This window comes from Acinonyx jubatus, chromosome E4, assembly GCF_027475565.1.
Source record: "Acinonyx jubatus isolate Ajub_Pintada_27869175 chromosome E4, VMU_Ajub_asm_v1.0, whole genome shotgun sequence".
NCBI lineage: Eukaryota > Metazoa > Chordata > Mammalia > Carnivora > Felidae > Acinonyx > Acinonyx jubatus.
In genome coordinates this window covers 32918490-32931076 of record NC_069395.1, presented here as the reverse complement: position 1 = coordinate 32931076, position 12587 = coordinate 32918490, and the positions used below count along the sequence as shown (strand labels likewise).

The 12587-nt window shown below is 52.3% G+C and overlaps 1 protein-coding gene and 1 long non-coding RNA gene across 4 annotated transcripts in view; one reads left to right on the top strand and one right to left on the bottom strand.

The window, feature by feature from the left end:
• Positions 1-12587, bottom strand: part of MAPKAPK2 (MAPK activated protein kinase 2) — a 42601-nt gene that overhangs the window by 29348 nt on the left and 666 nt on the right. The gene's annotated exons all lie outside the window — the stretch shown is intronic.
• The window catches only part of LOC113603863 (uncharacterized), a 33299-nt gene continuing 32188 nt past the window's right edge, over positions 11477-12587 (top strand). The window contains exon 1 of one of the 2 annotated variants that reach the window (XR_008293351.1): positions 11477-12023. This is a non-coding gene — a long non-coding RNA (uncharacterized LOC113603863). The remainder of the gene's footprint in view (positions 12024-12587) is intronic. The other variant, XR_003425626.2, reaches the window with a different exon arrangement.

Below are 12587 nucleotides of genomic sequence, written 5' to 3'. Positions count from 1 at the left end.
CACCGAGCAAGCCTCTGGGTAGCCAGCCTGACGCAGGGACGTGGCCTCTCAGCCAAGAGGAACACCACAGTGGGGGGGGGGGGGGGGAGAGACAGGGGAGAAAGATGGAAGAAAAGATCAAATACGAAAAGCACTGTGGGGGTGGGGCAATGGCTTCCATTGAAGACTGGATACTGTTTGTGAAGTTTACTGGAAGATGGTTTTCCCCCTTCTAGAAAAAGAAAAAAAGAGAGAGAGAAAGAAAGAAAAGAAAGGAAAAGAAAAAGAAAATGATGTTGCAACTTCCTTCATCACCGCACGCACTCAGGAAAAAACCCCAGGGTTTGCTTCACTTTCCCATCTGTGCTAACGGTCAGCTCCATCCCGAGCCCTGACTTCTGGGCTCCTGAGAGGCAGGAAGCAAAGATGGCCAGAGCTTGGGGGACAGACAGCCTCCCCATCACCTGGCAGGCCGCCTGCCTGCTCCTCCACCGGGAGGCTGAACACAGGATGGAGGCGATTCTTCAGAGCGAGACAGAAGTCCCGTTAGGGCCCAAAGGAGGATAAAAATAAGTTCTGCCCCAGGCTCAGGCCGGCCCCCTCTTTTTTATTCCCCCTTTCCTCCCTGATTCTCTTGGATGGTCAGCCAGCCACACCCATACCGAGCATTTCCTCTTACCAGAAAGATCCCTGGGAGGAGGTCATCTCTTTCCCTCTCAGCCAAACAGAAGACAGGAGTAGCCAGTGTGGTTCTTCACCATTTCCCCTTAGAATCTCCCCCACTGGCCAAACTTTTATCTGTACCCTCCCCTGGGTGTGTCACAGATGTGATTCCATGATGTGTCCTTTGCCCATGCCAGGCAAAAGTGAGCCATTCCACCCTGAGGGGCCCATCCCGTGTCTCTGTATCCTCTGCCCTGACTCCACCCGCGTCCCCACCACCATCTCCCTGAACCTCTTTCTTCGTGTGTAAACCCAGAAATCAGGCCACCTGGCCTGCCTCCGTCAGAGAAGTACTACCTTCACCAGAGATTACCAAATGGGAATGTGTGTGAAAGGGCACAATCCAGACTGCTGTGTGTGTGTGTGTGTGGGGGGGGGTATTCATCCCTTTTATATGCACACAGGTGTTCACTCCTGTTCTGAACTGTAAGTTCCCAAAGGCAAGGCCCACACCTTACCATGGTGGCGATTTGCACGAAATAAGCATTCCATAAATATTTGATGATACAACACAAATCGCTAGGTCAACTGAGTACTAGATTATAAGGGAGTCATGGAGGAACAATTCGGCAATATTGCAAACGCCAAAGGAGCCCAGGTTTCAGCGTAAGACACTCCCACCATTAACGGCCTCAGGGCTTTGCAACCTGCTGTTCCTTCTGCCCCCTGCCCCCGCCCCTCCCATCCCAGTATTCCCACAGTGCAGGCAACACCACCTTCCCAGGAAAGCCTTCCCTGAGCCACACACATTCTCAGCATTCCAGGGCCTCCTCCCTCCTTCATTTTTTTCCCACTGTATCTATCACCATCTGTCAAACTGTATCATTTAATTGATTACGTTTTGTCTGTCTCCCCTTACTAGGATGCAGGCTCTGTGCAGGTTGTTTTTGTTTTTGTTTTTCTGTCTTGTGCACTTCATGTATCCCCAGAGCCTAAAACGATATTTAGCACTCAGTAGGTACTCAACAAATGGTTGCTAATGAATGCATTGCTCCGAACATGTCTGATCACATTTCCCCTTCTGTAAAATGTTAAGTATTCTGTGAATACTTTTGCTTGGCAGTATTAATATAGGGAATTAACAAGAATATAAGTAGGACACCTAACACAATGCTTGCCACATAGTATCTGCTCAAGAAAGACTTGTTATTAATCTGGGAAACCTTCACAGGGTTGCTAAACCTTCAACAGTGAGCTGAATGGGGCAGAAGGTTGAGGACTGTTATATGTTTCAAAGTCGATCTGCTGTTCCGATCTATCCGTAGGGAGGCTGCAAAGTCATCCTTAACACTGCTAATTAATTTTCTTGAGTAGTAAGTTGCTTTGGATCTCAGAGGGATAGAAGGCACCCTAAGGCAAATCCTGCTTAGAAAGGCAGGAGTCTAGTCCAAGCTGCTAGAAAGAATCAGCCCTCATTGTTCCAAATTCTTCTCATCTCATATAGCAGAGGTATTAAAGGGGTCTAAACCCAAGGGGATGACCCTGACTAGTCTCCCAGTCGAGGCTAATCCTGCCATCTGGGCCTCCTGATGGCCAGTCAGCAGGGAAGACAGGAGGCAGGCATGGAGGAGAATAAATGTTTACAAACATCGGTTGAATGGCTGAATGAATAAAAATACTACAGCCCGGAGAAGGGTGAAGGAGAAGGGTGAAAGAGCGCTGGCCTGCAGAAAGTGAGGGCGGAGAGGATGGCCCCTGCGGCCTGGAACCTGGACTGCCCCACGTCCTCCAGCACAGGGCAGTATTCCCAGCGGTGGGGTCACAGAAGCAGCACTACAGAAAGCCCTTCATTCGAAGCAGGCATCCTCTGAGATCAACTCTGAGCCCTCTGATTCACAAACGAGGAAACTGAATGAGGCCCAGACAGGTTCTCGGACCTGCTGAGGACCACACAAGCCAGGTCTCTCAGATACCAGTCCCCTTCTGTTTCTCCTACAACGGTGCGGCATGGAGTCAAGTGGCCCCACGAGAGTCAAACCTCTGACCTCAGACCTGGCAGCCTAGTATTCAACGCTGGTGTTCTCGCCTCACCCAGGAGCAAAGCCAGCAGTACGATCACCTTGGACTACATCTGTGTGTCTCTGCTTTGTCTGGAGCTAACTAGAAGATGCCAAGAGCCAGAGGAGAGCTGGCTACTTCCACATCTGTCCCTCCCTTAGTGAAAATTTTCTGAGAGGCAAAAGGGTCATCTCCGTAGTGGAACCGGAAAAGGAGGGGCGCTGGAGCAGGGACGAGAAAGACAAGAGGCATCAATGGGAAACTGTGGTCAGGGCCCTTACGAGAACAAGAAATCCGTTAGCAGAAACAGAAGGTGCCAGCTTGAGTCAGCAGATCCGAATGTGTGGAGAAAAGAGATGCCCAGAAGACTGTTCTGCTATGAATGGCTTTTTGGCAGACAGGAGGGAGAGCGGGGACAGACACTCGGGGGGCTTCACTATACCCCTGGCTAGTCTCAGAGAGCCCAGCCCAATACTGTTCCATGCCCACGGCCGTCCCCCTCCACCCTGAGGATCACCATTCGTACCTTATATCGATGCAGATAGCATCCACCATTACTCAGTTATCGCACCTTTCTTAGGCAGCTGGGTATAACACATGATGCCAAAATACTCCATGAAATTTTTCTAAATGAGGGCATAGAGTCACGTGGAAGTAAGAGAATATAAAGAGAATGAAGATGTGAGTCTTCAGGAACTTGCAATCCAATCTTTAGAAAGCTCCCTGAACATGGAGAAACTGTCTTCAACTGAAATAGAAGGGAGGAGTGTCTTGGCAAGTTTGGCGGGGGAGGGTGGGGGAGACCCACTTCTAGGGTGAAGGCTTTCATGAGGGTGGCAGCATTTGTACAGGGTGGAGTAGGTAGATACAGACAGGGGTGGGGCAGGGAGGCAAAGAAGATACGGATGAACAGATGGCACACATACCACGGGCAAAGGTGACAGTGGAGGGGGAGGGGAAGGGTCCTATTAAGGAAAGAGCAAATGTAAGCCCCTTGAGCTGAAACATAGCAGTCATTCAGAAAAAAAAAAAAAAAACAAAAACACAACCAAAAACCAGATTGGGGTCAGATCAAGGAAGGATCTGAAAATCTCCTGTGCTCCCCAGGCAAAGGGGACCCACTGAAGGGTTGAAACTACGAAGCTACATGACCAGGGCTGGCAAAGTAGTCCCGCATGTGGTCCAAGGGACAGAAGGGCAAGACCCTAATTCCCCGCCTGAGGTTCTCAGAGTCAGCTAAATGTTTCGGCTGCCCCCCTCGCCACCCCCCTACTCTCCATCCCTTCTTTCTCTAATTACACACCTCTAACCAATTTTATGTTCTTTTTAAAAATCTAAGGCAAGGTAACAAAAACAAGTCCACGAAATCAGAAGGGTCAAGGGTGCTCTCACCCCTCGTCCTCCTCCCTAGGAGCACAGGGGACTAGTGCCCTGCCAGGGGAGGGGTACATGAAGGTAGGAAACCCCTGAGAATCCCACGTGGGCTCTAGTGGAAAGAACGGATGTGACGCTTGGGAGGCCGGCAGTCAGAGGGAATAACAAAGCTTCCGGGTTTCTGTAAACATGAGCATTTACAAAGCAAGCTACCAGGTACACTCACTCTGTCCCCGTGGCCTTCTGCTTTTCAGAGACCTGGGTGCCTGGAAACACAGAGGCACCACGAATGCCACAAGATGTCCCCTGCCACCCTCCCCAGCACAACAGAGTAGACAGGGTCCTCCGAGTTCCAAGGCCCCTGTGGCCTCCGCACCGGTCCACCTGCATTCCTAGGATGCTGTGCGTTCCACACTTGTGGCCTCCAATGCCCAGGGCTCCCCCTCTACTCCCCTGCCCCCACGGTGCTCTGGGCTCTACAGAAGTTGGGCCTGTCCGGCAACCTGCAGATTCTTCACTTAGAGAGGCTCCCCTTCCCCAGCTCCTGTGAAGCCTGGCCTTTGGAATCTACAAGCCTTCCTCTAAGAATTACAGAAGCCAGAGAAGGAGGCCCGGGACAGAGAAGAGGGAGGGTATGGTGACTCCAAGGACAGGGGCTCCTTCTGTCAGAGTTAAAAATAAACTCTTAGACATTTACACCCAACTCCTCCCTCCAGAAGCCAATGGGTCTTGGCAGATAAATCTCTCCCTGCAGAGGAAATGAGGCCCTGCAGGGACAGACGGGAGGAAGCAGTCCATGGAGACCTGGTCCAGTATGTAACTCTAGCTCAAGCCAGAGGGCCCCCCAGACCTGCCTCAGCTTCTATTACTCTTCCCCCAACACACCTTCTCCCAAACAAATCCCAATCCCAGAAAAAAGACACAGAATCCTTCTGCGCATGGTTAGTATCAACACCTGCCCAAGGATCGGAAAAATCAGTAAGAAGAGAGTGCCAAAGTCAAGCTAAAAGATATAGTCTGCCCAGTATCTACCACTTAAGCAGGTACCCCAGCTCCCTGAGCCCCTTTCCTCACATCCTGTAGGTCTCCGGGATCCCCAGGCAGTAGGGCAAGAGGTCACCTCAATGGACCTCAGTGGACACCGATCAGCACCACCCCTGCCCTCACAGGAGGCAGAAGAGACCCGTGCTCTCTGTGACATCCTGCAGGTGGCGAAGCTGGGAGGGCCAGAGGGGCCATGGCCTGACTCAGGAGGGAGGCCCCGAGAGCCAGGGCCCAGTTATCCTTGGAAGCCAACAGGATGAGGTCACACTTCTGAATGTGGTAACCTGAAGCCCCACGCTGCAGGGGTGGAGAATATAGCTCAGCAGCAGGGCAGGAGTCCCAGGGCAGGGAGCGAGCTCAGTCACAGGGCAGTCGGGGTGAGGGCCTGAGGCAGCCTCAGGCAGAGCTCTCCTGCTGGCCTCCGTGTACCTTCTGCGGGGAGGCCTGCTTGCCGTTGCAGCCTGGAGGAAGCCGGAGCAGGAGGCAAGCACGGGGGAAAGTCTAATTGACCCGGGGAACTTCTGCAACCTCCTCCCAGCCCTTCCCCTCACGGGGAAGAAGCACGGTGGCTCCCCAGAGCCTTTGTACACACTGCACTGCCCCTTCTCCCGTAGCCCGAGCTTGGGAGGTGGTGGGGGGCAACTCACGTTTCCGAGCGCTGGGAGCAAACCGAGCCTGGTGCTGCTCCAGGTATCGTATCTCACTCCCAGCGCTCAGAACCATGAGTTGCCCCCCACCACCTCCCAAGCTCGGGCTACAAGAGAAGGGGGCAAATGGGGAGACCACAAGTGACAAGAGAGAGTGGGCTCGGCGGTGTGGCAGGCAGCCCTGGGGCAGACGGCAGGGCCGGGCTGTGTGGGGGGGACTGCAGCAGCGGCAGGTTTATTTTTAGCTGTTGGGACGGAGGGGCTGAGTAACAGGTCGAGGCCCTGGGCGGGAGGCCAGGTTGCAAGGGTCCATCCAGTGTGTGGGCTGGGAGCCTAGAGATAACATGGATCGTCACAATGGCAGCAACATGACTGACTCAGTCACCTGCCACAGAAGGGTCGGGGGCAAGGCACCCCATAAGAGCATGACGGTCGGTGGAGGAGCCCGCAGGGACCTGTCAGTAGGTCCCCTTCACCTTTGCTTTGGGTTCAGAAGAAGAATCAGTGGAGAGAAGCCAAGCAGAGAGAAGGCATCAGCCATACAGCTCCCTTTGTCACCCGCAACTTGTCTGAGACAGAAAAGGCTTCGAGTGGTGGCCACATAGCTTCCGCCTTCGGTCACCACTCCTTACCTTCCAGATGAGTGCTGGATGGACACGGGCCATGGAGATGCCTGGAAACGTCCCTCAAGAGTAAGATGCCCTTTCATATGACCCTTTGGGACGGCTCATGTTCCTAGCAGAATAAACACACAGCTTGGCCAGTCTTGGAGGGAACATGAGTTACTGATGGGGGTTGACCTTGGGGCCATGTCCCAGCCTCTCCCACCTGCCAGCTAGCACACAGCGATGTTTACTAGATCAGGAAATAAAGCCCCCCAAAGGGCACTGCCAGAGGCTCATCCCCCTTTCCACTGTGTCTCTTCTTCCTGGATCCAGCCACATATGATGGCCTAGAGCACAGGACTCCATGGTCCGAAGCTCCAGGGCTGAAACGACTGTTTTAGCATTTAGTGAGCAGGAAGAAGAAGAAAGAGAACAGACCTCACCAGGCATCCCCCTCTCCTCCTGCTTCCTTAGACTTCTGATTTCCAGTCTTACCCAGCCCTAGGGGGTTGCTGAGTGGTACCTGGATGCAAATCCTAATTTCCTCGTCAGCTTTAGGAATCAGTCCCCAACTCTCATCCCAGGACAGTCCCCAGCCCACACCGTATCTTTGGGTGAATTACAAGAAGGCACCCATATGGATGGACCCAGCCACAAGCCAACACGAAGCCTGACTAGCGAACGGTAGGTTAGACTGCAGCCCTCACTTCCTCCCTCAGCTGGTGCCCCTGTGCAGGGCCCAGCCTGCACACCGATCACAGCGGCCACGTCTGGCCCCACACCTCAAGTGGGGAAGAAGTTGCAGACAGGGAACACAAAGAATTCCGCATCTCCGCCAGGAGACACTGCTACACTAAGATTCTTCTAACTTCAAGGCAAGAACAGATTCACATCCCACTGAGGTATCTGGCCCCATCCTCTCTGCCGAGGCGCTAGGTGCAACACTTTCCATGTCTTCACACAAAAGAAGTGACGGTTGGTCAGGGAGGACTGTTAATTAACTGGGCACAGGCTACCCTGGAGCCATCAAGGCCACACCAGGGGCATCCACTCTGGCTCAGACGCTGCTGATGGTCAGACACGGGGCTGGTCAGCAAGCCATCCGGCCAGCTCTTGGCCTCTTGCCCCCGGCACAGCCTTCCGCTACCCACCAATGCCAGTGCTCAGGAGCAATGGGTAGCCTGACCTCTGCCATGGGCACCCAAACCTGGAAAATTTAACTGACCTACTGCAGGACACATGCCCAGTTAGCAGGGCATATAGCCTGGACCCCATGTTTGGCTTTCCCATCCGACACATAACAAATAATAACAGGCTCTTCTCTAAAAATATGCATCTGTATACATCTTAAAATACAAAATATCAGTATTCCTCTCAAGACCAGAGAGGGTACAAAGTCTGATGTGGGTCACATACCTGGTGTACATCAAGCCACCCAGTGGCGTGGCCCCTTCTCTTTACCAACGTCCCCATTTATGAGGTGACCTACGTAGGAAGACCTAGTGCCAAGAGCTCAGTTCTGTGTTGCCAGGTCTATACTCCCAGCACTACTCCCTCTAGCAACCAAAAAACCAAAGAAACCCAGACCCAGAGCAGGTCCTGGGGAACTGTGTCCCTGATGCTGATGCCAGGTAAGGCCTCGGACAGACCACTGAACCCCTCCTGACGGGCCTAGCCTCCCGCTCTGGTGGGATGGAAGGAGTCAAGAAAGATGCCGGGGAGTGTCAGCAGTAAGGTGCAATGATGTGTGGGTCTCTGTACCACCGGGCCTTAAACCATTACCAAGAGCACCTGCAGCCCCTTGGAACACAGCAGACACCAACCCTGCCCGCCCACCTCCCTCTTGGACCCTGAAGCACCGCTGCAGACCAGGGAAGAGAGGAGAAAAGAGACCCCACGTGACTTTGAAGGGCCTGCAGCAGAAGAGAGGACCTCAAACCAGAAGGGAGGAGTCCTGACTCAGAACATGCAAGGGCCTCTTGGGAATCATGGAAGGGACTCAAATGCAGACGCCAGTGCCCTGTCCTTCCCGCTTGTGGCTGACATTCCTCCTGGCAAGGCTGCCAAACATCCCTGGGATTTGCGGGTGACAGGAGCTTTGGCCCCTCCTCAAACCCCAGGATCTGGGCAGGGATCAAGTCTGCAGTCCTGAATCTTGGCTCCTCCAGGTCTCTCCCTGGATCCCTGCACCTGCTTCTTAAGGGAATCATCAATGGATGATGGGCCAACTCCTCTGGGCCCAAGCAGTCAAAACATCTTAATCATGAGTACCAGTGCCTTCGTCCTCCTGAAAAGGAGCCCCTTCAATTCCCAGGCACCCACTGATATCTGGTCTCAAGGCCTGGGGGCTGCTCTTCCTTCCACTTCCATCAGCTACTGACCCCAGATCTCAGCTGGAGATTATTTTCAACTCCATCAAAGCCCGGAATTTACAAGTGAAAAAGGCACTTTTTAGGTCTGTCTCCTCCACACAAGTAAGCATATGATAGGATGCTCAGCAAACTGTTAACTACCTGTAACCTCAATGGATATGAAAGAGGCTGATTTATTAGTCAAAGAAACTTTCCTCACCGTGTGATTCCATCCAGAGAACCCCATCTTGGGACACTGCCCCTCACGCAGCCACACTACCTATCTTGCTCCCCGCTCCCCGGGAGGTATACAGGATGATGTGAGCTGGAGAGGACGATGCCTGTACTTTGGGGCTGTGGGAGATCTGGTGGTTCCCTCTAATAGTGTTCAGACCAACCATGGGCAGTTCCGATGATCTCCCCCTCAGAACAACAAAGGAAGCCACACCGCAGTGACACGAGGTGACCTGGGGAAGGAGGACCACCGGAGAAAGGAAAGGAGAAGACATCACAGGACCTTGTTTTCTCTAATCCACGCAATGGAAAGATAAACAGAGATAAGGGAGGACAACATTCTATATTTTGTAAAGCAATAATGTGCTTCACCTAATCAGAGTCACACAGCAGAGAGGGACAACAGTGCCAGCTTTAATTAAATTTGTTCAGCTAATACCCAAGAGTCACCATGACACGGAGAAGCAGGAAGCAGCTGAGGAACCCCATGGGGAATACAACCAACCATTACACAAGTGGATTGGGACCAGGCGTCCGTATCAAAGAAATAGTTAATAGAATTCCCATGTTCTTATACAAAAAATAATACGTTAGATTTATATCAAACATGCCCTAAAAAGGGAGGGGGTGGTATACAAAAATTATTTTTAAAAAGCTTGTTAACCATATTTAGAACTCATGGAGCTGCTGAGTTGGTACGTAAGCTGCCCTTCCAACTTTGGGGGTTATTGCTGGGGAGGTAATACATACCCACCCGGCACCCCCTCGCCATCAGTCAAGGGGGTAAGAGAGAAGCTCCCTAGGCTGGAGCAGCAGCCAATCCCAGGTCCGAGTCTGCTGATGTCACTGCAGTTACAAAGTGGGAAGAGGCCTGAGACAGGGAGTCAGGCATCCTGGGTTCTAATCCTGCCTCTGCCAAGCGCGTGGCTATACTACCTCAAGCAAGTCTTTGCTCTGGGCCTTGGTTTTCGCAAATCTGCACAACGAGGGGGGTAGATGCGATGACCTCTGAAGTCCCTTCCGACTCTGACGAAGTATGGGTATGACTCAGAACTTAGCAACAGCAGCCAGGAGAGATGGTGAGGTAAGGTCACAGCACGCACTAAAAGCACTGAAATGTTAGCTCTCTGAGGTGCAGGGAGAGAAGCAGCAAGGTGGCTTGGGGCTTTTTTTTTTTTTTTTTTTGGAAAGCACTGATTTCACTTAAGAGGGTTAAGAGGTCACCAGACCACAGAGCGAGCAGGGCATCTGGGCATCTGCCACCTCCCATTAACTCTCAGAGCTGAGAAACAGCAGAGGTCAGAACCCCCATCCGAGGCCCTGCTCCAGCCCCGCAGCTTCTGCCCCGAATCCCCAGGAATGGCCTAACGCTGTGCGGGCAGTGGAGATCCGATCCCTTTTTCCTCAGGCACCTACCGATGGGGCAATCCGTCCTAGCCCGCCAGCATCTACCTCCCCTTGCTTCATAGTCAAACGCTCCTGGTTTTGAAAGTCATTTCACCACTCGGCACCGAAGGTTAATTTCACCAAGATTCAAGATCTAGAAATCTCTTTGGTGTGTGTCTCAGACAGGATTCACTGGGCCAGATTCCCCCTACAAACTGTAATTATGTCTTAGCCAATATTTGGACACGGAAGTGCTGTTGACACTATCAGTCTCTGAATGTCTCATACCTTCTTTCTTCCTCTATTATTAAGTTTTTACACAAAGATGTGTGGGAATCTGCAATTTAACAGTTGAGCCAACTTACAAGATCTGGGAGCAGACTGCCTGTCAAAACAGACTGACTTCAATCTGCACCCCCTTCCCACCCGAGAGGGATAAATTATGAGTGTTATTTAAAATGCTGCGGGATTTTTCCTTTCAAAACTAAAGCGGGGGGGTGGGGGGGGGGACATATCCAAATCTCTCTCCTATTAATTACAATCGCAGAAATCTGAATTACAAAAGAAATCTGAATTGCCACCCTAAAACATTTTAGAGTGGAGTTTTATGTGTCATTAAATAGAATAAAAAGAGGTTGAGAGCTTTTGTTCTCAAGTCTTTATGCAATATTCCAACTATCCAGGGGAATGAATGAACAGCCTTCGTCCCCAAACTGCTGATGGGTGAGGGCAGATGGCCTCTCGGAGGGATAGAAAACTATCTCAGAAAGGGTGTCTGTCGCTTCCTCACCCGTACAAGTTAACTGTGGTCAAACAGCACTCACTCAATTCCATTCCCCAAGGTCAGTGACACATTTAAACCACAGCTCCTACTCCCTGTCCCCAGTGGATTGTATGGGGAAAGGGGTCTAAGTCACAACAGCTTAGAGTAGAAACCAAAGAAATCTGACAGTGTTGGGACTAGCTGAAAGCTCTCCCCCAAGAGGATGAAAGCAGCAGGAAAATGATTTTAGAGGCCTGAAAATCTGGAAATTGCACATGGAATGCAAAGTGCCAGCCTTTTATTACATCGAATTACATATTCCAACAGTTCCGCCCATCACACCTATCTGAGTTGTATTAATAGCTGAAATACAGCTAGCTGAGGAGGGGAGGCATGAGGGGGAAGAGAAAAATATAACACAGGAAGTATTTTTCTCCTCCTCCAATCATTAAGACACCCCAGGGGAAACAGGCGTAATGTGTCACCTTTAGAGATGTGGTTTGATCTGAAACCTGTCTGAGGGGGAAAACCTTTTTAAGTGACCCTGAACACCGGCTCACGCTGCACTGAGGACCCACCCACCTTATCAGGCCTCCAAGTCCGTTCTGTTTAACTTCTGAACTAGGTATTCTCACTTAACTCGTCATTCCCCAACCCCCCGAAACCACCACACCCCCCCTTAAAAAAAAAAAAAAAAAAAAGAGGTTGGGTTTCCCCGGCTCAAGGAAAACGCTCCGTCGTACTGTCCACCAATCCCCCACGTCCAGGGCTCAAGTGGCCATCCCTGATTTGCGGAATCAGCATCGGGCCAAGCCGTGGTTTAGACACCCGGTTCACAATGATCAATGGAGCTATGGAAACAGCAGACATCGCGCCGGAGCCTGCTGGCCTCCCATCTGGAGCCTCACAGACACTGAAGGTAGGAGGGGGCCTGCTCTCGTATCAAAACAGTCCCTCCCCCGCGCCCGGGGGGGCGGTGTCCCCGCGGAATCTCCAGGCTGGCACCTCCCGGGCCGGCGCGCCCCAAGGCTGCATGGCCGCACTCGGGAGGCCCAGGGAAGTGAAATCACACATTCCGGCTCCCAAATAAGGAGCGAGGCTAAATAAACCTCTGAGATCCGACTTCTCCAAACTAACCGACCAACCAGCTCAATGAGTAATGGGCCTTTTGTGCCCGCAGAAAGAAAGAGAGGAGGGAGGAGAGGATGGGGAACCACAAGCCTCGAAAATCACTTCCTCGAGCCAGGGTGAAATTAGCAGAAGTGGTCCCGAAGCCAACCGTTGCGACTCGGCTGGATCCCGCTCAAACCCCAAAATGGCAGAGTGCTCACGAGTCCTCTCGGGTCCCGCCACTCACACCCGGAGGTGACCGGAAACTCGGTCTGGGCGGCGTGGTCGGCGCGGACCTGACCTTCCCCGCGGCGCGCCCGCCCCCGGCCGCGCACTTGGCTCCCCTCGGGCGCCCGGGACCCCACAACCCCGC